Source organism: Microcaecilia unicolor, chromosome 9, assembly GCF_901765095.1.
Source record: "Microcaecilia unicolor chromosome 9, aMicUni1.1, whole genome shotgun sequence".
Classification (NCBI taxonomy): domain Eukaryota; kingdom Metazoa; phylum Chordata; class Amphibia; order Gymnophiona; family Siphonopidae; genus Microcaecilia; species Microcaecilia unicolor.
In genome coordinates, this window is record NC_044039.1 from 65,604,490 (window position 1) to 65,630,759 (window position 26,270).

Consider the following 26,270-nt stretch of genomic DNA (forward strand, 5'->3'; position numbering starts at 1 on the left):
TCCAATGACTTTCTAATTTCCTCAGGAGTCTTTCATGAGGTACTTTGTGAAATGCCTTTTGAAAATCCAAATGCACAATGTCAACAGGCTTACCTTTATCCACATGCTTATTCACCCCTTCAAGGAAATGTAGTAGATTGGTGAGGCAAGATTTCCCTTGAAAAAATCCATGTTGGCTTTGGGGCTCATTCTCAAAAGAGAAAAAAGTCCAGAAAGTGACATAAATCTGCATTTGGACGTTTTTTCACAAAAACGTCCAAATTGGTATTTTTGAAATCAATTTTTAGATGTTTCTATTAAGTCCATCAGAAGTGCTTTCAAATAAAAAAGGGGCATGTCAGGGGCACCTTAAGGGTGGGATCTGGTTGTTCCTAACACTTGGACGTTTTTCTGGCATAATGGAACAAAACAAAAACAGATAAAATGTAGATATATAAAAACACAATTTATTAAAACAGAACCCTAGAATGTAAGAAACAGATGCAACTAATGGCAAAAAGATTTACAGAGAGAGGATATCCACAAAAATATATAAAAGAAGGAATGACTAGATCTATAAAACATCAAAGGTGTGATCTCCTTCATACAACAAATGATATAAATAAAAATGAGACCCCTCCGAAGGGACACCATCTTGTAGTGGTGGAGGGGCTTCTGTGTTTCAATGACTCAGAGGGCTATGCTGAAGGGTTATCCATGTCAGACAGGCCTCTGAGGAGGAACCAGACAAAGAGTGTCCCAACTTAGGGAGAGTGGAAAGATGGTGACCTGAAGCTCGTACACTCAATGGCCCAGCTGTCCTCTGAAGTTCTGTCTTTGTTTACTTGAAATTTCCTCTCTGCATTTGCAGTTACCTTAACTGAGAGGAAGGAGACAATGGGGGGTCAGCCGCCGATGACCAGCGTTTTGTCCCCTGTGCAGCAAGTTTGGGACCACTGCGCGACGAGCTGCGCACAGATTATTGGGTTGATGAGTCCTTTGATTAGCGCCGGTGAAGGAGTGTCAATGCTCTTGGACCTGGAAACAACTTAATCGCTCCCGAGTCATTTAACCACCATGTCCAAAGGAGTGGAGGAGTGAGTTAGGAGTGTATGCTGAAACGGAAGTCGTTTACAGCTGAACCCATGTCGGCGGTGCCACTCCTAAACTCGTAAGAGCTATCAGCTTGGAGTTTTTGGCTCCCGTGGAGGTTACATTGAATATCATCTGGAAGGCGCTCCAGGACCTAACGGTGGTAGTAAATAATTTTGCTTCAGATATAATCTTATTAGTTAGCCACATGGATAATCGAATCGAATCCTTTGAGAATGAAAAATTGATAAAGCAAATGAAGTGCTACAAGAGTAGGAAACGGTTAAGATTTTGAAAATGACAATAGATCAGAAAAATTTGAACAAAATGAATATTGTTACAGATGATTAATATCGAGATGTTGTTTTCCCAGAGTTCCGGGTATGACTCCTAAAGTTTTTTTTTTCCTCTGAAATGATTCCTCTTAGTATATTAATTCAAAAGGAGTGAAGCCTGTGAAACTGGGATTACCTTAATCAGTGGGAATTGGATTAGAGATGCAAGTGTTTCTATTGTTAAATAATTTCTGGTTTTAAAAGAGAAAAAAATGAAATCAGGTGTATTATTTCCACTAATATTGGACAATAAGTATGTTTCCAACTAAATTAATTGACTGTACACCGTCTTAGGTTTGAAGAAGCCAACCAGACGATCAATGTGGAATAATGATTCAGATAAATAATAACTGGGGTTATTCAGATTAATACCAAGTTTTCTTTGTTTACTGTTGTTTAATTGTCTTGTTTCACTCTCCCTATTTATTTTGTGGTCTAAGAAAGAGAAAGATTGTATATAATCCGTTTATCTAGTTGAGATTATTTTCCTCTAATATTGTATTAATGTACAGTCATCTCTGTATTACTGTTTGCAAGTGACCCTTGTAAAATGAAAAATTATAAATGATTAAAAAAATGAGAAAATTGTGTGCACTTTATTTTTCGATCATATGTCATCAGATTTAATTAGGATATTTAGAAAACATTGGCCATTGGTCAAAAGCATACCATATTTCTCTAATAAGGAGTTATTGATATCATTCAAGAGAAATAAGAATTTGAAAGACTCCCTAGCGCCATCTTCTTTACTGTTACCAAAAAAAATTGACCCAGTATGGGGACATTATCCATGTTTAAATTGTGTCTTTTGCTCAGTTAATTTAAAAACAAAATTCTTCACTCATCCAAAAACAGGAGAGAAATATGAATTGAGCCAATATTCTAACTGTAGGACCCCACAAGTGGTCTATGCAGTTATTTGTCTATGCGGATTGATCTATATTGGAAAAACGATTAGGGCATTCAATTAACGAATTGCAGAACATAAGAGTGCTATCAAAAGGAACATATTAGAGAAACCATTAGTGGAGCATATGTCTATTTTCCAACATGATTTTACAGAATTGAAATTTCTAATATTGCTGAAAGTTAACATATATTGTAGAGGAGGAGATGTGAACAGACAACTTTTACAAATGGAACAAAAATTAATATTTAAATTTAATACAGTTAAGCCTTATGCTGTTTTTCTGTAAGAACCAGTTTTTAAATGAATTAGCATCTCACTATATTCATACACAAAAAATTCTTAGTAAACATTTTTTGATATTTTTAATTGATCTCCATAGATGATTTCTGTTAATTAATATATGGACTTCATCCTTTTAGTATTATCTATTTTATTCTTTTGGCTGCTTCTGGTTTACATTAAATATATTTTTTGGTATCCAGAAGATGGACTGACACATTGGTGAAAACATATTGATGTCACTCATTTAAAGATTTAATATAGGCTTTTTAATCCATTTGTGAATTTTATTCATGAATCAAACTCTGTTTTATATATATATATTTTTAAATTAATTTACAGAAGTAGTAATCCTAATTGTCAATACACTCAATTTTGCACTATGTGGTTTTTGTTATTGGTTGATGACCTCTGACACCGGAAGTAGTGTCTATATAACAGGAAGTGCTAAGCATCTACTTTAGATTGATGACCTTTGACACCGGAAGTAGTGTCTATATAACGGGAAGTACTAAGCATCTACTATAGATTGATTGATGACCTTTGATACCGGAAGTAGTGTCTATATAACAGGAAGTAGTATAGACTCGGTAAAACTATTATCTCAAGCACCACGTTCGGTTTGGTTTGATGCTGGACAAGACAGACGCAGTAAGTTTTTGTTTTAGAATGAACGGTTTTAAAGCAGCTATTTTCACTTGTGCTACATTTTAAGTTGATAGGTTATTATCCCAAGCACCGTGTTGGGTTTGATTATATGTAAAAGACAAAGTAAGTTTTTGTTTTAAAACGAACAGCTCTGAAGTAGTTATTTCCACTGATGTCACATTTTGAGTTGATAAAGGAATTTATATATACTTCTAGATATCTATATGTGGCTATGCAGTCAGACCTTCCTGAAATTTTGAGTGCCTTTGAGTAAAATGTACAATTAACAAATATATATAGAAACGACTTATGTGGAATGGTATGGAATTATGTCCGTTTCTAATTTAAAATATGAAGGTAGTACTATGTCTAGAACTAAAGCCACAGTAGTTTTTATAGGCAGTTATAGGATAATTTTAATAAGAATATAGTGATTTGCTATCTTATATATTTTGTATATTATTTTTCTTATAGGAGGTCTTATTACATGTTTTTGGGTTTTGTAATTTACTGCCCTTTTTTTAGGTATGTATACAATCCATCCACCTCTCTTTTTATATGTTTTAGCTCCAGCTATGTATTTGTCAATTGCTTTTAGATTTTATTTCTTACATTTCTTTTTATTCTTTTTTTTTTTTAAATTCTCTTGATATTATATGTAATTGATTGTCTTGTTTAATATGTTTTATTAAATGTTTGCAACTATACACACACACACACACACACACACACATATATATATATATATATATATATATATATATATATATATATATATATGTGTGTGTGTGTGTGTGTGTATAGTTGCAAACATTTAATAAAACATATTAAACAAGACAATCAATTACATATAATATCATATAATATATATATAATATATATATATATATAATATTTATAAATGTTGAATTTTGTTTTTATTACAATATATATGTTTATATTTTGACCTTATGTTTATGCTACCATTGTATTATTGTTTTATTTTGTAGTTTTACCACTGACGCAGCCTGAGGGCGAAACGTGGCCATGTCGGGTATTGTTTTACATCTGGGGTTCTGTTTTATGTTTTATCATTTTTATTGATGATAAACAAGAAGCACTACATGCAATATCAACAGGAACAATTTTAGCGTCAACAGAACATTCCAGGTAGTTGTCACATGATATAGGGTATCATCAACCTTTTTGTAACATTTCTTCCCCGCTCCCTATCCCCCCCCCTCTCCCCCACCTCTTTATATTGAAATCTGGTTTATTCAGAAGGTCAACCAACAAAATACAATACAACAGTGGCATTTTCTTGCATAACAGTTCACTTTATCCACCCCCCTCTCTTCCTTACTTCCTCTCACCCTCCCTTGTCATCCAACCTCCCCCCACCCTCTACCACCCCCTCCCCTCCCCCGCCCCACACAAGAATGTAATCTGCAGGTGGAAACAAAGACCAATGCCAGGGATCCCTTAGTTTAAAAGTCTACTCCTAGCTGTGGGTTGCAAAGTGTCCCAAAAGTTCGCCCACGTCTTCTGAAGATGTTCCCCTTCCCTGGAGGACATGTCTGAAATTCCACGTCTTTCCAGTTTCAAAATTTCAATCATTTGGGTTCTCCATGCTCCCACAGATGGGCCCTTATGTTCTCGCCAGTGCAACAAAATGGTTCTTTTTCCCATCAGTATGGTTCTCTGCAGGAATGCACAAAAGCCTGGAGGGACTGGTCGTACACATTTGTATTCCCCAAATAGCATCAGTGGCTGTCTTTTGACTGTGCGGCCCCAGTACCGCTGTATCTCTCCAAGAACCTGGGCCCAAAACAGTTCCACACGCGGGCAGGACCAAAACATATGTCCTAACGTGGCTGAGACTTGACTGCACCAAGGGCAGGTATCTGACTCTCCAAAGCCCGCTTTGAAAGCTCGTGCTGGTGAGATGTACAATCTGAGAGTAAATTTGTATTGCATCTCCCAATATCGAGTGAAAACAGACCGTTTCTGTATGGAGGCCAGAAATCTGCACAAAATCTCTTCTGTTACTGCTGGTGTCAAATCTTTGGCCCAGCGTTGTGCTCCATTGCGGAAGTCTATATCTTCAGTCGAGTCTTGTAAAAATCTATGATGAAATTTGAGAGGTATCGAGTTCTGTGCCCCCAGTGTCAATGCTGTGTTCAAAGTATCTTGAACATCTTCACTCAGGTTACTCCAGCCCAATGCTGAGACATAGTGGCATATCTGAAGGTATGCAAAGCGATCCGCCTCTGTGAGTCCAAACTCCCGTTGCAGATCCGCAAAAAGCCGCGCTCTGCCCTCCTCCGACACCAGCTGATAGACATATTGTATCCCAAGCTGCCGCCAGCGATGAAAGGCCACTGAGGAAGATCCCTCTAGAAAGTCTGGGTTGTGAAGCAGCGGCAAGAAAGGGGTAGCCTTCCAATCAAATCTGTGCCGTTTGCAAAGCCACTTCCACGCTGCCCTCGCAGATGCAACTAGTGGGTTCTGATCTTTCCCAGTTCCCAGCCCTCCTCCTAGAGCATGTAACCTCCATCCTAAGTGTACCATGGGGACTAAAGCCCTCTCTAGGTCTATCACCGAAAAGTCCCCTGTCCCCACCAGCCAATCCCTGATGTGTCGCATGGAACACGCTATTGTAAGATGCCGTAAATTGAGCAGCCCCATCCCCCCCTGGGGTCTTGGTTTCTGTATGACATGAATTGGGAGCCTAGGTTTTTTCCCATTCCACAAAAAGGTCTGTATTAAATGATGTAATGTCCGCTTGTCCCCCCTCCGCAAGTATAGTGGCAGCATCTGAAACAAATAAAGCCACTTAGGGGCTATCATCATGTTGAACAGACCTATGCGGCCTGATAGGGATAAAGGGCAGGCTCCCCACAGCTTCAACAATCACCCGGTGCTGGCCAATAATGGTCTTACATTGACCTCATATAATGTTTCCATAGCCCTTGGAATAGTTACCCCTAAATATCGAAGCTGACCATCTGCCCACTGTAGGGGGAAACGGCCTCTCCAATCTGTCGTCAGGGTGTCATCTAGGGCCAATGCCAGTGATTTGGATTGGTTGAGCTTATAGCCCGAAAGCTCACCATATTCCTTAATAATATGCAAAAGGCACCCCAAAGAGGTCTGCAAATCACTCAGGAGCACCATCACATCATCCGCATAAGCAAGCACTTTCAGCTCTCTCCCACTGACCTTAATCCCTTTTATGCTGTCCTGTGCACGAATCCTCGATAGCAGGGGTTCCAGTGTCAACAGAAAAATTAACGGGGATAAGGGGCAACCTTGGCGTGTGCCTCTACCAATGTCAAATCCTGCAGTTTTAACCCCATTGACTCGGATCATAGCTTGCAGATGTGTGTAAAGCGTTTCTATGGCACTGAGGAACCACCCACTTAACCCTATGTTTTTCAAAGTTTCAAACATAAATGGCCACTCCACCTGATCAAATGCGCGTTCTGCGTCTAAACTCACCACCATTCTCTGAGCACCTAGGTGAGGGTTAGACATCATTGCCAGGATCAGTTTACATGTGTTCAACACAGATTGGCGACCTTGGACGAAGCCCACCTGATCCTCTTTGATGATACGCGACATCAGGGGTGCCAACCTCTCTGCCAGTATGTGAGATAGGAGTTTTATCTCAACGTTGATCAGGGAGATAGGCCTATAGGAGTTGGGTTGTAACGGATCTCTATCTTTTTTGGGGATCAAGCTGATTAATGCCGTATTAGCATGAGGTGGGAAACACCCAGCCTCCACCACAGTGTTAAGATACTCTGTCAGCGGCCCTACAATTTGAGTGTTAAGTATTTTATAAAATTCTCCAGACAGGCCATCTGGCCCTGGCGCTGAGTATAACTTCAACGCTCCGATCGCTTTTTGTAACTCTTTGGCCAACACCGGAGCACTGAGGGAGACTAGTTGGGCTGCAGGTATTTTCTCTAACCCTGCTTCCTGCAAGGTACTCCTGTATCACCTCTCGTGTTCCTATACTCTCCTGTTTCCCTTTATACAAGGTGGTGAAGTGTTGATGAAAAGTCTGCGCGATCTCATAGGGGTCATGTGTTATTCCCCCCGCCGGTTTGCAGAGCGCTGTTATGAAGTGAGCTTTTCGTGCGCCTTTCACGAGTCTGGCAACCATCCCTCCCGCCTTGTCTCCATATTTGTGTAACTTATATTTCTTGTACAGGAGGGATTGCGTTGCTCGTTCGTGCAGCAAACTATTAAGTGCTACCCTGGTGGACATGAGTGTTTCAAAATTTGCCCGATTTAGTGCTCTAGCATATGTTTGCCTCGCCACTCGGAGCTGCCGCTCCAGGGCTACAACCCCTTGAGTTCTGGGTTCTGTTTTAATAAATTGTGTTTTTATATATCTACATTTTATCTGCTTTCATATTATTACAATGCTTTTGTAAGCAGATTATTTTTGCCTTTTTTTTGTTTTTACAAAACAAAAACATCCAGGGCTGTAAGTTGGATGTTTTGGTCTAGACCTGTTTTATTAATGAATAAACCACAAAACGTGCCCTAAATGAGCAGATGACCACTGTAGGGAATCAGAGATGACCTCCCCTTACTCCCCCAGTGGTCACTAACCTCCTCCCTCCCCCCCCAAAATATGATTAAAAACATTACTTACTAGCCTGTATGCCATCCTCAGATGTCCAGCATGCAAGTCCCTGAATAGTCTAGTGGTGGGTGCAGTGCACTGAAGGCAGGTGGACCCAGGGCCATACATTCCCCTACTTGTTACACTTGTGGTGGAAACTGTGAGCCATCCAAACCTCACCAGAACGGTAGGTATAGTAATCTAAATAATTCTTATAGGAAAACAACTACCAACAGATTGTTTAGCCAAGGCCCTATGGTGCAGAACTCTGCCCAAGCAAATATTCTGGACTCTGTCTAGGGGAAACTACAAGGACCTTGCTTCTGGCACCTAGCCAGACTTGCCGTTAGAAAACGAAACTAAAGCCAGCTGATATATATTATTTTTATTTATACATAAAAGAAATTATACAAATATATAGAGTAGCTCTGTAGCAAGGCTTAGCAAAATTTAAATAGAATACCTTGTCGCCAATTTGGTACTCTTTGGAGGTAGTCCCTTGATCATAGTAGGCTTTCCTACCTCTAGCACTACTTTCCAAGTTCTTTTGGGCAAAGGCAAAGGCACTTTGCAAATGTTGATGCAAATGGGTGACATACTCATGAGAGGAAGTAGCACTGGACAAGTTCACATCATTAGTCCTGTAAAGCAGTGGTGTAGCTAAGGGTGGGTCTGGGTGGGCACAGGCCCACCCATTCTTGCCTCAGGCCCACCCAGTCAGCAGCCCATAGGGCCTCACTACTCTCTTTCCCTCTATTCCACTCATGGCCTGGCATCTGCCCATCTCTCTCCAGGTGTACCTCAGAGCTACTGCCGGCAGCAATTCCTATAGGCATCCCGTGCCAGCCCTGCAGGCATCTCTCTGTCATGTCCTGCCCTCAATGATGTCACTTCTTGTTTCTTTGCTGGGGACATGGTAGAAGAAGCCTGCAGAGCTGGCGTAATATGCCTATAGGAATTGCGATGGGCAACAGCTCTGAGGTAGAACCGGGGGAGGAGGTTCAGAGAGAAATGGGCAGATGCTGGTTCATTAAAAAAAACCCCCACTATATTGTATGTATGTACAGGGGGGTAAGGGTAGGGGGTGGGAAGGGCCCACCAAGGTTAACTCTGGGCCCACCCAAAATGGCAGGTCTGCCTACGCCCCTGCTGTAAAGCAAATGAATTGGTAACATCATTTCCCTACCTGTCATAATCTCAAAAGGTGACACTCCTGTAGAATGATGGGGTGTGGCACGAATAGCCATGAGGACCAATGGTAACTTCATGTCCCAATCCTTACCTGAAGATGACACACACTTCTTCAGAATGGTGATGATGGAATGGTTAGCTCTTTCCACTTGTCTCGAGGACTGAGGTCGGTAGGCAATGTGCAATTTACTCTTCACGCCTAGCATCTTCCACATATGTTGGATTACTTCTGCAGTAAACTGAGAGCCTTGGTCTGAATCCACTCACATGGGCAGACCCCACCTGCTGAACACATGATTCAGTAGTAAGGTGGCCGGGGTTTCTGCGGTGCAATTGGGTGCAGGTAGGCACTCCACCCACTTGGTGAACAGGCAAGTGACAGTAAGCATATACTTGTTGCCACGGGTGGATCGAACCACAGGTCCAATCCAATCAATCTGGATATCTGACCAGGGCATAGCAATACCCTTCTTCTGGAGTGGTGCTCGATGGGATGGAGACGATGGCTGGAAACGACAACAGGTCAGACAACCTCAAGTATACAGCTGCACATCCTGACGCATGTGGGGCCAATAAGCCACTTGCTTCAAGGTCTCATAGGTGATGCCTTCACCTCGATGTCCGGCACATGGTTCATCATGAGCATGTTGCAACATGATGCCACGATATGCCTGAGGCACAACCCATTGCTCAATGCCATGCTTACTTGTCCGAATAAGCAGGTCCTGATGGATCTGGAACTTCTCTCGGGATATATAGAGTATCCTCAGTTCTTCAGCTTGACACCCCTCTTCTGTCAATGGATGTTCTTGCGGATTCTGGATGTACTCATAAATCCTCCAACTACTGGATCTGATTTCTGAGCCGTGACAAGATCGAATGATGGACTGTCACTACACCACTGGAACACTAGAGTCTCACTAGACTGTTTTGTTTGCCGTCGGGTGACAGCATGAACTCAGACTCTGAGAACTGCCATAATTCTCCTGTGAGCACACCTTCCTTGGCGAGCTGATCTGCCAGGTCGTTCCCTATCTTGTCAGGACTATCAACTTTTGCATGAACCTTGACCTTCTTCCAATAGATGGTCATGTCATGGTCCCGTACCAATTGATCCAAGGCCAGAATCAAATGTCCATGATGTACCGGTTCTCCTTTGGAGTTTAACATGTTGTTCTGCTTCCAGTTGGGTAGATGAGAGACAAAGTTCTGTCTCACATAATCTGAATCTGTACATATGACTAATTCTTGCGTTCCTTTCTGAACTGCAGATTGTACCGCCACCAAAGCTGCAACTATCTCAGCATACTTGTTTGTCTGTGAACCCAAGCTGTGCTTCAAAGTCTCTTCAGGAATGGTTGAATTCCATAACACTCCCACATCTGCAACCAACTCATGGTCTGGGTCACGGCGGTAGGCACAACCATCCACATAGACCTTAGGCACTGTATCACAGATCTTCTCATCATACAGATGGTGTCGATGCGGTTCTTTCTCTTGTGGTGGAACATCTGTTTCAGGAATTCCTGCAAGGGAATCTTGTCCTGCACAGTCATGCAGGTCAGCCATACCTTGGGCTACTACATTACGATGTTTCTGAGCATACCTTACCTCTAAAGGCCATCCTTGCAGAGCTAATGTCCAGGAGACTATCCTGCTGTTGGACACCCAACCGGACTTGATTCGGTCGCTACCCAAGAAACTGATGGGTTGGTGACAAGTCTTCATGATTAGCTTCTTGCCTTGGATATAACTCCGGAAATGTTGCCGAGCCAAACAGTGGACAAAAGCGATTTCTCACAGTCAGAATACTTCTTTTCCACATCGGATAGGCCTTTACTGGCATAGGCCACGGCCCACTTATCAGAATCGTATTTCTGATATAAGACAGCGCTCATGGAGTGCTTGGAGTATCCCAGGTCAACATAGAACTCACGACTCCCCTCAGGGTACACGAGGCATGGAAAGCGGCTAAGCTGATCCCTCAGCTCCTGCATAGCAGATTCCTGCTCTGGACCCCAAGCCCAGGGCGTATCTTTCTTTAATAACTTGACCAATGGTCTGGTAATCTCCGCACACTCATCTATGAACTGTCGGGAGTAATTGCATATTCCCAAAAAGGAACGAAGTTCTGTGAGATTGGTGGGTTGTTTCAGCTGTTGTAAGGCCTGCACTCGCTTCTTCTGAGGTTTCAGACCCTCAGCAGAAATTTCATACCCTAGGTAATTCAGCGATTTCCTGCACCATTGTCCTTTGGCCAGGGTCAATTTAGCTCCAGCATCTGTCAACTGTAAGAAGACATGCTCAATCTCTGCCAAGTATTCTTGAAAAGTAGGACTTTTGATCAGAATATCATCCACATAGCCCACAGTTCCTCGAGCTTCAGCATCTGGAAGTGCTTTGTGTAGGAAGATGTTAAATTCAGCAGGAAAATGAGAAAACCAAAGGGTGTTCTGTTCCACGTATACTGTTTCTTCCCAAATGTAAAAGCCAATTTATACTGATCATGGGGATGGACAGGCACTGTCCAAAACCCTGATGCCAAGTCTAAGCTTGTGAAATACTTAGCCCCTTTGATGGTCGCAAGATTCTGATCTAGAGGAGCCATAGGCCACCTGGACAAAGGTACTTGCTTATTCAGCTGACGGTAATCCAGCGCGATTCTCCAACTGTTGTTCTTTTTCAAGAAGGGCCACAGAGGGGAGTTGTATGTGTTGTTGCATTGCCTAATGTTGCCCTAGGCTGCCAAAGTATCGAGACTCTCTTGCACGGATTCATAGGAAGCCAATGGAATCTTATACTGGCGCACAAAGACAGGCTTGCTATTTGGCTCTGTAGGAACTCTGGTGACATGCAGGTCTGTGAGCCCACAAAAGTCTACAGCAAAAAGGTCCTTGTATTTGTACAGCAACTCAGTCAATTGCATCTTCTCTGTATCAGTCGCACAAGCATCCACCTGTTCCACTTGATCTTTCACCACAGCATCAAACTCTGAGAAAAGCTGGTTCAATGGAATTTCCACTTGCTCTTCAATTTCCTCCTGCAGAGATGAAGTTTCAACAGAATTCACCACTCTAGACCTCTGGGGTAAAGACATCCTCCTAGACAAAATCAAACAGTCATCTTCCAACTGCACTTGTGAACACGTTGCATCATAAGGCCAAACAAACTCAAGAGAGATAAGGCCTCTGGGAGAGGTAAACAGACATTCAGTTGTCTCCCCCCACCGGAAGGTGTTCCAAGAGGAAGGCAGCCTGCCAATAATAGGCAAACTTACCTTGACCTCAGGAAAAGACTCCCACCAGAAATCCAAAAGGGTGGTCTCCTGCAGACACAACCACTTCATCTGACTGCAGATTGGTGACCAACAAGTGAAAAGAAGTACCAGTCACCTCTAAACATGGCAGAACACCGGTAGACAACTCTAGGTCCCGAAAGTGAGAATGCGAGTTGAAGAACACCATTTTGTCCAACAGATGCTGTCCCTGTGCGAGACTAAGCTTGATGGAAAAATCCCTGACTCTTGCCGGAATGGTCACATCTTCAGCACAAACTACCTCACAGACCTGGGGTATGGTCTGTCCAGACTTCAGGCTAACAGGCATAGATTCAGATTCCACTGGGCTGCCATCAAGTCTACTCCACAAGACAAGGTTCACCAGATCCACATAAACTCCCAGTCGCACAAGGCAATCAGAGCCTAGACATAAGGGCTGCTGTAGGCCTTTGACAATAGAGAAGTGGTGGGTGAAAGACTTCTGTCCCACAGTCAAAGGAAGGCTGCACCTTGTCCAGGTACCTGCACAGAAGTGGAGGAACACTTACTGAAGGGAAGTTGCACAGACTTGCGAAGACGATAATACAGAGTGTCATTGATGAAGGAAACATTGCTAGGCAACAGCAAAGTGTACTGAAGTGATTGGATGTCAGCTATCTGGACGGAGATGGTGTAAGCATCCTCCTTCTGGTGAATGTCAGTCAACCTGCATGGATGCGGTGGATCAGGACTGGAAGTGGAAAACGAGGCCTCCTCTGGTATGTCGGGAGCAGCATCTGGCGAGTCACCTGCAGTAGGCGAGTCATTCAAAATAATCTCCAAATTGTCAGCCTGTAGAACAATGTCAGCTATCCGATCTGTCTGGACTCGGATTACTTCACCATGCTGCTCTCCCCCTTCTGGTGAACCATACAACTGGAGCTCCCAAGTATGAGGGTCTGCTGAATTCTGTAAATTAATTTGGATAGGGGTGTCCCTAAGCTCCACGGAGCTGGAACCACCGACTCTGCTCAAGCAGGGCCGGTCCTAGGGTCTCTGGCGCCCTCCTGCAGACTATGAGTTGGCGCCCGCGTGCCCCCCTCTGGCACCCACGCCCCCCAGCATCTCCTTTCTCTCTTCTCCCACCCTGCCCCTGTCCAGCGATTCTCCTTCGTCCCCATCTCCCGCCGCCCTTGGTGCTTTAAATCTTTAATTTACCTCCGTTCCAGCAGCCGCGTCATTTGAAAGCCTTGCCCCATCTCTAGCCTTCCCTCCCTTCGTGAGTTCGTTCTGCAGTCCCGCCCTCGAGGAAATGACGTCAGAAGGTGGGACTGCGGAACGAACTCACGAAGGGAGGGAAGGCTAGAGATGGGGCAAGGCTTTCAAATGACGCGGCTGCTGGAACGGAGGTAAATTAAAGATTTAAAGCACCAAGGGCGGCGCGGTATGGCGCCGCAGTGGCGCCCTTGAAGGCAGGCGCCCCCCTGCGGCGCTTACCCCGTTTACTGGGTTTGACCGGCCCTGTGCTCAAGTGCTTTACTTTCCCATAAGGAATGGGATGGGTGACTTGAGACCAGATAACTTCTTGGACATAATCCAAAATAGGTTGCAATCTCTTCAGAAGATCATTTCCAATCAAGAATTCTTCACCATCACTGGTAGTAATGATGACACGGTGTTTGACAGGCATCTGACCAAGCTGTAAGGAAAGCCAATCCTGTCCCACAGTACCAATGCTCTGATTGCCATAAGCCACCAGTGACAAGTCACAAGGAGTGACATGCAGCCTTCCAACCTCTCCCTAGAAATGCCTCAAGTTTCTGAAACAGGCCCTGGGTAATCAACGTCACCTCTGAGGCTGTATCCAGTAGACCCTGACAGGAAAATTTCTGTTGAATCAACAGATCCATGGTATATCTGTAACCTTTGGGAATAAGTTTACCTAGAAAATACCTGTTTTCCTTACTTTGAGTCCTGTAAAAGAGGCCCTTCCGGGTTCGAGGGCTGGGCATCAGCACTGGGCACGAAGGACTCCTCACTGACGGACATCAGAGTATCCACGTGAACTGTGGACCCAATGGTTGGTGAAGTAGGGGCCGAGTCTAGTCATGCCTGTTCTTCCTCTGAAGAGGACGCAGGCGCCACCTCAATGGCGTAGACACTAGGCCCAGTCACGGTGGTTAGGCCGGGAACTTTGCCCTTATTCTTTTTTTTATTTTTAATTCTTTATTAATATATTTCAATACAACACTAAACAGTGTGAATATGCAATCGGCATTATTTTACAAAAGCAATTATAATACAATAAGGAAAAAAGAATATCTTATCGGCCTATTCGTCCACAAATAACAGATAAAACAAGATCCAAGAATTCACATATCTAGAAATAAATTTTAAAAAGTACAATAACGGTAGCTACCTCAGGTTTCTAGTCCCAGCCTGCTATTTAGGGAGGGCATATAACATTCAAATCAACTTTAGCGTCAAGAAATTCTTTTAATTGTTTCGGGTCTACAAACTGAAACCGTTTGCCCTCAAGCAGTACATTACAAATACAAGGAAAACGTAATACAAAGTTAACTCCCATTGCAAATGCTCTGGGGCGCAGCTCTAAAAAAGCTCTGCGCCTTACTTGAGTAGACTTAGGTCAGGAAAAATACAGGCCTTTGAGCCCAAAAACAGATTTTCTAGGTGTCTTAAGGAAAGTCTTAGTACAGCATTCCGATCTGGCTCCAGCACAAAAGTGACCAGCATAGTTGACCTCTGAGTAATTATTTCCAATAAACTTTCCAGGAATGTGATAAGGTTCATACCTTCCCCCATTACTGGGGGGTTTCCTTTCATACCCTTCGGATTCCAGATGTAATAGGCCCGTGTAATGGGAGGCAGTGAATCTTTATCCATTCCTAGAATGTCAACCATATATTTTTTTACCATTTCCAAAGGAGAAATTAGAGGAGATTTGGGAAAGTTGAGAAACCTCAGGTTAAGTCTTCTAGCCTGGTTCTCCAGGTACTCCAGACGTTTATGTAGGAAATTATTGTCTTTAACCAGTGCAGCTTCCAGACTCCCCCTTTCTTGAAACTCATTATTCACCTGTTCCAATTTCAAGGATTGCTGTGCAGTCACTTGCGCTTGGAGCAGAGCAGCTTCAGAAAGAGTTTTAATATCAACAGTGTTTTCTTTCAAGGTATTCTGCATAGAGGTTTGAATGTTGTACACCATATCCCATAGTGACTCTAATGTCACTATTGCTGGTCTAACCACGCCGGCAGCTGTAGGGAGAGAGAGAGATAGAGCCTCAACACGGGAAAGTCTAGAAATAATATCTTGAGGTAATACCTTTGAAGCTGATTGAATCAATTGTTCTCAAAGCTGAGATCCGCTCTCCGTTGCCACAGTCCTTCCCTCCAACAGATTAGGTTGAACCACTCCGGTTTCCGTTTCTGTTCGGGCTGCTAGCAACTCACTCCCTGGCTGAGGCGGAGCAATTCGTTCCACGGGGCTCAAGGAAGCCCCGTTTACACTCTCTATCGACGCCGATGCGCCGAGAGTTGCAGTAGGGGTCGAAGTTCCCTGAGGACCCTGTTGCTGCTTAGAAAATTGCAGGGTCGTTTGCCTCAACATTGAAGAGGTTTCGGGAACCGAGGGATATTCCTTTACCTTTCCCCTCCGCTTCCCCATCGATAACGAGGCTACAGAGGCACCGATAGAAGCTGAAGACCAAAGCAACCTCTCGGAGCAAACTCAGGTGCGTCCGTTCACAGCGCCATCTTGGATCAATATTGTTACGTTGCCCTTATTCTTTTGGTATGGGCTTCCTCTCTTCTGTGGAGAGGATGTCTGTTGTACAGCTCCAGGATCTGGACTCTGATGTTTCGCCAACAATTGATCAATCTGTGCTTCCAGGGCCCGGATCTTCTCCGCAGCCAACTTCCTCTGATTAAAACGCTTTTTTCAGGTGTTGTTGTTGGCACTCCCGTGCAGTAAGAGGTGCTGTGCCACTGGGCTGGCGAGGTTGGGTACTGCCGACCGGTGACTGTGCAGGAGGACTTGTCGCCTTGTTTTCAAGAGAAAGTGTGGATGTGACAGCACAAACACTAGGTGGAGACCTCGTGGCGCGGCTCATAGAAGCCAATTTGGAAGCAGCCTTAGCGGGCTGCACACGACAGATATCAAAAATCTCATCAGCCTGCTTCAGAAGGCTGGAAAAAGGTTCTTTATGTTTTCCTGCCAAAGAGATTTTCAGTTGGTCAGGCAGACCTTTCAAAAAAAGATTTCTGATTTCACCAAATTCCAGATCTTTTACATCTGGGGTAGCCCCCCCCCCCCCCCGGTAGTAGGCTTGCTTCAGGTGGTAGGCCCATTCACGCAGACTCTCATTGGGACCACAGCACATAGTATAGGCTGCCCATTTCGCCTCCATGGCATCAGCAAACAAACCATAACGCTTCTTTAAAGCTTGTTCCACTGTAAACAGGTCAGGGCAATCATCCAAAATAGCCTGCAAATAAGTCTTGACACTCTTCATCAAATGTCCATTTAAGCAAAGCCATTTTATCCGCATGGACTTGTAAAGTTTGCAAGAGGTCATAAACTGACTGCAGGTGAGCGTGTATTGATATCTTAGAAGTGTTATGATTCTGCCGGTTTGGCAGGGGGAGAGGGGAGACGTCTCTTCTGATTGGCTGCCAGGGTTTGTGCTGATGTCTGTGAGTCTACTTAAGCCTGCGTGTTACTCCCTGCCTTGCTTTGGCGTTACTTACACTCTTGTGGTGACTTGAAAGCCGCAGTTCTTGGTCAGAACGTGCTCTGTGCTCTGACTTTGATCTGAGTTCCCTGTTCAGGGATTTATTTCCTTTCCCTTTGTTTGTGTTAGCTGGGGGCAGTGTGTCTGTGTGTATAATTAGTTCTCTTGCCTCCAACTGGGCTTCCCTTCACTGACTGCAGCTCTCTGTGGGAAGCCAGCTGCTTGTTCCTCAGTGGGGGCTGGGCTTTGTTCAGCTTTCGTTTCTGCTAGGCTGCTTGTCTGAGAGCGTCTTGTCCTCTCCAGTTGTTTGTTTACTTTAAGGATTTCTCTCCCCGTGTGCAGTGAGTAACCCTTTGTGTACCATGTGCTGTGTCCCCGTCTCTTACGGTGTGTTGTTTAGTAGGGCTGTGCTTCCCCAGGAGCTTTCTCGGCTTGTTTGTTGTTATAGGAGCTATCTCTCTCTCTCCCTCGTGTGCTGGCCCTGCTAGCTTAACCCTTTGTGTGCTGTATCTCTGCCTCTGTCTGCTGTGGGAGTAGGCATAGGCTTTTCTGCCTGGGTCTTCCTAACCATTTTGGGGGTTGCTGTGTTAGTTCCCCTGTCCTGCGCTAGTCCCCTGGGTGGGCGTGGCCCGCTCTGGTTCTTTTGTTTCTCCCTCTGCCCTATCGCTGGTGTTCAGCGCGTGTCTGGCATCTTGGGGTCCTGGGGGGCCCTCTGGGTTCTTTCACCCCCCCCTGTGTGTGACTGGGTTCCTGTTCGGCCATGAGGCCCACACGAGTGACTCTGTGTGCATGGGTTCCGGTTCGGCCGCGAGGCCCGCTTGTTTGCCTATTTCCCTTCTTCCTGAGAGACTGGGGGGAGAGGTAGCTTAGGGGTATTGTGTCGCTGGGGGGGGTGTCGGTCTCCCCTTGGCCTGGGTCGGTGCCCTGCTGGCCTCGGCCAGGGCCCAAGGGCTCACGACCAACCCAACGAATTACAGAACGCCAAAGCCATGAGCTCGACCGAACCATCTCCCATGTAGCTGCTCCAGTAGCTGCATGCTCAGCTACAATAGGTATTGGAAGTTGTGAACACGCTGAGACAGCGTGTGGACTCGCTGACCGGCACTGGGGCTGCAGAGGGCCCGTCGGCTCGCACACCGCCGGGTTCTCTCGCATGTGGCCGAGGTATTCGGGTGGCTCAGCCTGCGCGGTATGAGGGCGATAGTAAGACCTGCCGAGGTTTCCTCTATCAGTGCCAAATTGTTTTCGAGTTGCAGGCCTGAGATTTTCCGTCAGATAGGGCGAAGGTGGCATATATCATCTCCCTACTGGCAGGACCTGCTCTGGCCTGGGCCTCTACATTATGGGAGAGGAAGGATCCCCTCCTGGATAACTTGGCAGAGTTTCTGAAGCAATTTCGGCTCATCTTTGAGGAACCTGAGAAGCCCTCCTTGGCGGCGACTCAGCTGTTGAATCTACATCAGGGACAACTCTCTCTGGGCGAGTACGCCATCCAATTTCGGACCCTGGCCGCAGAGCTAGGTTGGGATAATCCAAGCCTTATTGCGGTGTTTTGGCATGGGGTGGCGGCCAACATTAAGGACGAACTCACAGGTCAGGAGCTGCCCTCAGATCTGAACGACCTCATCCGTCTCTGCACCCAGGTGGACTTTCGGTTCCAGGAGCGGGCCTGTGAACGTCGCGCAGGTCAGCAGTGGGGAAGGGCTAACTCAAGAGCTCGCACCGGAGCCCTGCTTCCCAGTTGCTGGATCCGCCCGAGGGGACCGAACCTATGCAGGTTGACCGGACGACGACCCAGGAGAGACAACGGAGACGCTCGAAGGGGCTGTGCCTGCATTGTGGAGTGAAGGGGCACTTTGTCCGTGATTGCCTGAAGAGAAAGAATTTGGGAAACCGGCAGCCCTGATACCGGCTAGGGAGACCGGGTCAGGGCCGAAGTCAGTCTCCCCTTGGACACAGGTTCTGGTTCCAGTTCTACTGGCGATTAAGGATACTCCTTGTTTTGAGGCACTAGTTGACTCGGGTGCGGGAGGCAACTTTATCAGTGCGGACCTGGTGCTGGTTCATCAAATTCCTACTGAGGAGTTACCTCAGTCCATCATGGTCTCAGCGGCTTTGGGACTGGTTTGGGGAGTTCTACGCTCCAGGACCATGCCTATGACTATACGGGTAGGAGTTTTACGCAAAGAACTTATCTCCTTCTACGTCCTTCCGTCAGCCACTGAGGCCATAATCCTGGGATTACCCTGGCTTTGCCTGCACAACCCCTGCATCGATTGGGCCCGGGGTGAACTGTCGGCGGCTTTGGGACTGGTTTGGGGAGTTCTACGCTCCAGGACCGTGCCTATGACCATACAGGTAGGAGTTTTACACAAAGAACTTATCTCCTTCTACGTCCTTCCGTCAGCCACTGAGGCCATAATCCTGGGATTACCCTGGCTTCGCCTGCACAACCCCTGCATCGATTGGGCCCGGGGTGAACTGTCAGCGTGGGGCCCAGGCTGCCAGAAAGTCTGCTTGGACAAGGTCTCGCCAGCACCAGCAACGCTTCCCCTGGAGTGAGCTAATGTCATGTTACCTGGCCCATACCAAGCCTTTGGAGATGTTTTCTCCAAACAACAAGCAGAGATTTTGCCTCCCCATCGCTCTTATGATTGCGCCATAGAGCTATTACCGGGCACCGAACCTCCTCATGGCCACGTATACCCCCTGTCCCGTCCAGAGATGGAAGCCATGTCCCAATACATTCGGGAGAACCTAGCTCGAGGGTTCATCTGGCCCTCTAAATCGCCAGCGGGGGCTGGATTTTTCTTTGTGGAAAAGAAAGACGGGAGGTTGCACCCCTGCATTGATTACAGAGGACTTAATGCCATCACGCGGAAGGACAAGTACCTGCTTCCCTTGATTTCGGAGATGTTTGACCGCCTCCAAGGGGCCCAGATCTTCTCCAAGCTTGATCTCAGGGGGGCCTACAACCTTGTGCGGATTAAGGAGGGGGATGAGTGGAGGAGTGGCCTAGTGGTTAGGGTGGTGGACTTTGGTTCTGGGGAACTGAGGAACTGAGTTCGATTCCCGGCACAGGCAGCTCCTTGTGACTCTGGGCAAGTCACTTAACCCTCCATTGCCCCATGTAAGCTGCATTGAGCCTGCCGTGAGTGGGAAAGCGCGGGGTACAAATGTAACAAAAAAAAAAAAAAAGATGGCGTTTAACACCCGTGACGGGCATTACGAATACCGGGTCATGCCGTTTGGACTAGCTAATGCCCCAGCCGTCTTCCAGGCCTTTATGAATGATATCTTCAGGGATCTCCTGTACAAGTTTGTGATGGTCTACCTGGATGACATCTTAATTTTTTCAAGGGCTGAGGAGGAGCACCAGGAGCATGTGAAGGTCGTATTACAGCAGCTAAGGGAGAACCACCTCTATGTGAAGCTGGAGAAGTGTGAGTACCATCGCTCCGAACTGCTCTTCCTGGGGTACATCATTTCAAACCAGGGGCTGCGTATGGACCCCAGTAAGTTGACAGCCATCCTGCACTGGCAGCAACCCACCGGGAGTGAGGCTCTGCAGCGCTTCTTAGGTTTCATGAACTACTATAGGCAGTTCATTTGGAATTACTCGTCTCTGACGGCTCCCCTTACTGCCTTAACCAAGAAGAATGCTGACGCCCGTGATTGGGCGCCGGAGGTATGTAAGGCCTTTGAGAACCTTAAGCAGGCATTTGTCGGAGCACCAGTGCTACGCCATCCAAATCCGACGAGTAAATTCTTCGTGGAAGTGGACGCCTCATCGGTTGGTGTAGGAGCAGTGCTGTCTCAGGCCCACTCCAGTGGGAAGCTTCTCCCGTGTGCCTTCTTTTCTAGGAAGTATTCTCCCGCTGAGAAGAATTATGCCATCGGGGATCAGGAGCTGTTAGCCATTAAGTTGGCTTTGGAAGAATGGCGTCATCTGCTAGAGGGGCACAGGAGCCCTTCACGGTGTTCACGGACCATAAAAACCTGACTTATTTACGAGAAGCGAGAAGGCTGAATCCTCGCCAGTCCCGGTGGGCACTATTCTTCTCCCGCTTTGATTTCATTCTGACCTATCGTCCAGTGGAGAAGAACATCAAGGCAGACGCCCTCTCCAGGTCCATGGAGGCTGACCTGGAGGAAGAACCCCTGCAGTATGTAATTAAACCTGATGTCATTGTGCCCGCGATGATGCTAGCAGTACCTGCGGGTATGACCTTTGTGCCACCCCGGCTGAGAGAAAGGACACTCCAATGGGGGCATGCCTCTCGAATGGCAGGACATCCCGGGATCCTGGGAACCAAGCGGTTCATCTCCCAGCAGTATTGGTGGCCTTCACTTGATCGGGATGTGCAAGAGTTCATGGCGGCGTGTCCTGAGTGTGCCCAGCATAAAGCTGACCGTCGGAGACCCCAGGGGTTGCTGATGTCTTTACTGGTACCTGAGAGACCATGGACCCACATTGCCATGGACTTTGTTACGGATCTGCCTAACTCTGAAGGGCACACAGTTGTCTGGGTAGTGGTGGACCGGTTTTTTAAAATGGCCCACTTCGTACTCATGCCTGCCCTTCCTTCGGCGGTGAAGCTGCACAGTACTTCATCAGCGCTATTTTTCGTCTCCATGGTCTGCCGGAATCTATTACCTCCGATCGAGGAGTACAGTTTGTCTCAAAGTTCTGGAGAGCCCTGAATTGGGCCTTGAAGTAAAGCTGAACTTTTCATCGGGATATCACCCACAATCCAATGGCCAAACAGAACGCGTTGAACCAATGCTTGAAGCAGTTCCTGCGGATGTATATCAATGAGCACCACAATGACTGGTGTCAGCTGCTGTCTTGGGCAGAATTCGCTCATAACAACCGAGTGAGCTCGGCCACGGGCACTTCGCCCTTTTACATCGTATATGGAAGACATCCGCGGATACCATCCCTCTTGAAAACCAACTCGGATGTCCCGGCAGCAGCTGATGCGGTGACTTCTCTCCAAGCAATTTGGTCGTCAGTTCAGAAAGCGCTGCGAGTGACCTCCGCTTGTATGAAACGCCAAGCGGATAGGTATCGCAGAGTGGAACCGCGCTTCCAGCCTGGCGACTTGGTGTGGTTGTCCACGCTTAATCTTCGTCTGAAGATCCCCTCCTCCCGCTTGGCACCTCGATTTGTGGGCCCATATCCTATTGTGAGGCAAGTGAATCGGGTCTGTTATCAGCTAAAGTTACCCCCTACATTATGTGATTCTGAGAAAAGGGGCTTTGCCTGCGTAGCCTACTAGTCCAGCCGTCTCAGCCTCCCAGGGGGAATACGAAGTCCGGGATGTCTTGGATGCGAGGCGCTTCCGGGGACATCTCCAGTATCTCATTGCGTGGAAGGGATATGGACCGGCAGACAACTCCTGGGAGGAGGCTACTCATGTCCACGCACCAGTCTTAGTCAGACGGTTCCATCGCCTTTTCCCTCACAAGCCTAAACCTCGTGGCCGGGGTAGGGGGGGCCCTTGAAGGGGGGGGTGATGTTATGATTCTGCCGGTTTGGCAGGGAGAGAGGGGACACGTCTCTTCTGATTGGCTGCCAGGGTTTGTGCTGACGTCTGTGAGTCTACTCTCTGCCTTGCTTTGGCGTTACTTACACTCTTGTGGTGACTTGAAAGCCGCAGTTCTTGGTCAGAACGTGCTCTGTGCTCTGACTTTGATCTGAGTTCCCTGTTCAGGGATTTATTTCCTTTCCCTTTGTTTGTGTTAGCTGGGGGCAGTGTGTCTGTGTGTATAATTAGTTCTCTTGCCTCCAGCTGGGCTTCCCTTCACTGACTGCAGCTCTCTGTGGGAAGCCAGCTGCTTGTTCCTCAGTGGGGGCTGGGCTTTGTTCAGCTTTCATTTCTGCTAGGCTGCTTGTCTGAGAGCGTCTTGTCCTCTCCAGTTGTTTGTTTACTCTAAGGATTTCTCGCCCCGTGTGCAGTGAGTAACCCTTTGTGTACCGTGTGCTGTGTCCCCGTCTCTTACGGTGTGTTGTTTAGTAGGGCTGTGTTTCCCCAGGAGCTTTCTCGGCTTGTTTGTTGTTATAGGAGCTCTCTCTCTCTCCCTCGTGTGCTGGCCCTGCTAGCTTAACCCTTTGTGTGCTGTATCTCTGCCTCTGTCTGCTGTGGGAGTAGGCATAGGCTTTTCTGCCTGGGTCTTCCTAACCCTTTTGGGGGTTGCTGTGTTAGTTCCCCTGTCCTGCGCTAGTCCCCTGGGTGGGCGTGGCCCGCTCTGGTTCTATTGCTGGTGTTCAGCGCGTGTCTGGCATCTTGGGGTCCCGGGGGGCCCTCTGGGTTCTTTTACCCCCCCCCCCCCGTGTGTGTCTGGGTTCCTGTTCGGCCGTGAGGCCCACACGAGTGACTCTGTGTGTGTGGGTTCCGGTTTGGCCGTGAGGCCCGCCTGTTTGCCTATTTCCCTTCTTCCTGAGGGACTGGGGGGAGGGGTAGCTTAGGGGTATTGTGCCGCTGGGGGTGTGTGGGGGTGGGTCGGTCTCCCCTTGGCCTGGGTCGGTGCCCTGCTGGCCTCGGCCAGGGCCCAAGGGCTCATGACCAACCCAACGGATTACAGGAAGATTCTTTAAAAGGCTTAATCGTCATGTGAAGTGTCTTCATTATCTGTGAGTGTTGTTCCCTAGATAATGTGGTATCTTTGAGTGTCTGAGTGGAATTCCGCTGCTCACCAGCAGGGGAAGAAAACAGTGGTGCTGGTGTGCTGCTGATGTCATCAGGTAGTGCAGAGGGCTGTGACCTGCCTGGGTAGAGCACAGGCCCACTTGCACTAGTGACATAATTAGGTGGGGCAGGGAGCTGTGGCCTTCCTGGGCGGAGCCCATGACTAATAGAACCAGTGACCTCATCAGGTGGTGCAGAGTACTGTGACCTTCCTGGGCGGTGCACAGGCCCACTTGCACTAGTGACATCATCAGGCGGGGTGTGACCTTCCTGGGCGGAGCCCATGACTAATAGAAGCAGTGACCTCATCAGGTGGTGCAGGGTACTGTGACCTTCCTGGGTGGGGCACATGACTAATAGTGTCAGTGACTTCATCAGGTGGTACAGTGTTCCGTGACCTGACTGGGCGGAGCCTGTGCTCTTGCTTGCTGTCGAAAGCCTCAGGAACTATAGAACTGTACCGGAGAGAAGCTGGCGTAGTGTGATCCCTAGGACAACTTAAAGCTATTAGGCTCCAGCTGCTGATCATATCTTGGGGACCGATCAGGCAATCTGTGCTGTTCCAGCAGAGGGCTGGATGACCTAGAATCATCACTACTTAGCAACTCCATAGGTATGGCAGTGGTGTCATAACCCATGCTACACACCTCTTTTCTCACCGTATCTAAGTCTCCTTTACACTGATTTAATGCCTTTAGACAAGAATCTTTATCCTGCAGAGCTTGGGATAAACGCTGCGAGAGCAATTTATTTTTCTCCCATAAATCAGTCAGTTACAAATTGGCACTGTGCTCTGCCTGATGTGCAGAGCTAAGCCTCCCCTTTTCATGTAGTAACTCTTGGCGCAAAGCAGAAATAGGACCCTCAGATTCCTCTCTCACTTCTTGATAGAGAGCTTGAAACCTAGCTGTGTCTTGTGTCTTCAAACTCAAAGTCTCCCTAACCTCGGCTAACTGTTGATCTTGCGAACACAGAGAGGCATCTTTCTGCTTCATGTCACTCCGCAAGGAGTGGGCATGTCTTTCCCACAGCAATTTTTCATTTATCATTAAGTACAGCACATTCAGAGCATGCCTTGTCATGGGTATTCTCAGAGCCCCCCCCCCCCCCCTCCAGCACTCATTTGAGAGAGTCTGCTTTCCAAAGCTAGTTGTAAATCAAGCCTTTCTCTTTTGAGAGCATCCACATCATCACGCAAGTGCTGGAGCTCCACCTGGAGTGCAGAACGATTACAAGCAGCAGACTCTTTCATTGCCAGTAAGGTACAAGCCAGCTCCACCAGGGCTGTGATAGTAAGCCTAGTGTTGCACTTTAAAACCAGGTTCAACCCAGAAGTGTACACCGCATGACTCTCTGCAGATTCATTCCGAAACAAGGAAAGCAAAGAATCTATAGTATAGTCCGGTATGGACTTAGTTTGTGCTGCAGCTATTAGGACTTCAAAAACAGCTACTTCTAATGCAGTTAGCGTAGTGCTAGTTGACTTATTCTGGCTGAACTGACTGTAAAACAGCTAATGTAAACACAGTTGGCAATAAAATCTTGCTTATCAGCTAAGTCGTAAATCTACCAGTCAGACGCAGTAGTTCTCTGGCAAGAACATTTCAGTGAAAACACAACAAGTTAAATCACAGAAGTACAGATACTATACAGCCTGGCATTTCTCTCTCTAACAGAAAAAAACGGGAATCCGTTTCTCAAATAAATGACATCCCGGACGTAGGTATAGAAATCTAAATAATTCTTATAGGAAAACAACTCCCCACAGATTATTTAGCCAAGGCCCTATGGTGCAGAACTCTGCCCAAGCAAATATTCTGGACTCTGTCTAGGGGAAACTACAAGGATCTTGCTTCTGGCATCTAGCCAGACTTGCCGTTAGAAAATGAAACTAAAGCCAGCTGATATATATTATTTTTATTTATAGATAAAGAAATTATACAAATATATAGAGTAGTTCTGTAGCAAGGCTTAGCAAAATAGAAATATATAACTTGCTGATAATAGAAATACAAAATAGATTCTCACTAGAAAACTAGACAATTGCCCAACCTGATTTGTAACACTGAAACTACAGTTCTTATGTAAATACAGTTAGCAGCTTATTTCCTGACCACGAGTTATGAAGCAACCAATCTTTGCTTAGATAAACACCAATCACTAATCCCAGACTATAGAAAGTAAAATCACTGTATCTCACCATGCTGTCTCTATGGCGGTCTGGATGAGGTATGAGCAGATTTCTTCTTAGACTCGAGAGGTCTCCCCAGCGAGTCTTAGTCTCAGATATAGTGCAGGGTCTCTCTGCAGGAAGCAGGGTCACAGTCACTCCGTGCTGGTACAGCTGAACCAATTGGTTTTTTCACCAGATATACAGTTCACAAGGTTAGAACAACACAGTCTCTTGCTCCCTTCGAGCCATCTAACCGTGCTGGGTTTTTCAGGTCTCTTCTGTCTTCTTGCCAGTTCCAACTCCCTGATGGTCTCCAACTAACTTACTGTCTTCAGTTCCCACTTTCT

At 46.6% G+C, this 26,270-nt stretch overlaps 1 protein-coding gene across 3 annotated transcripts in view; it reads right to left on the minus strand.

Annotated features, from left to right (window-relative positions):
* Positions 1-26,270, minus strand: part of WNT7B (Wnt family member 7B) — a 740,164-nt gene that overhangs the window by 15,662 nt on the left and 698,232 nt on the right. The gene's annotated exons all lie outside the window — the stretch shown is intronic.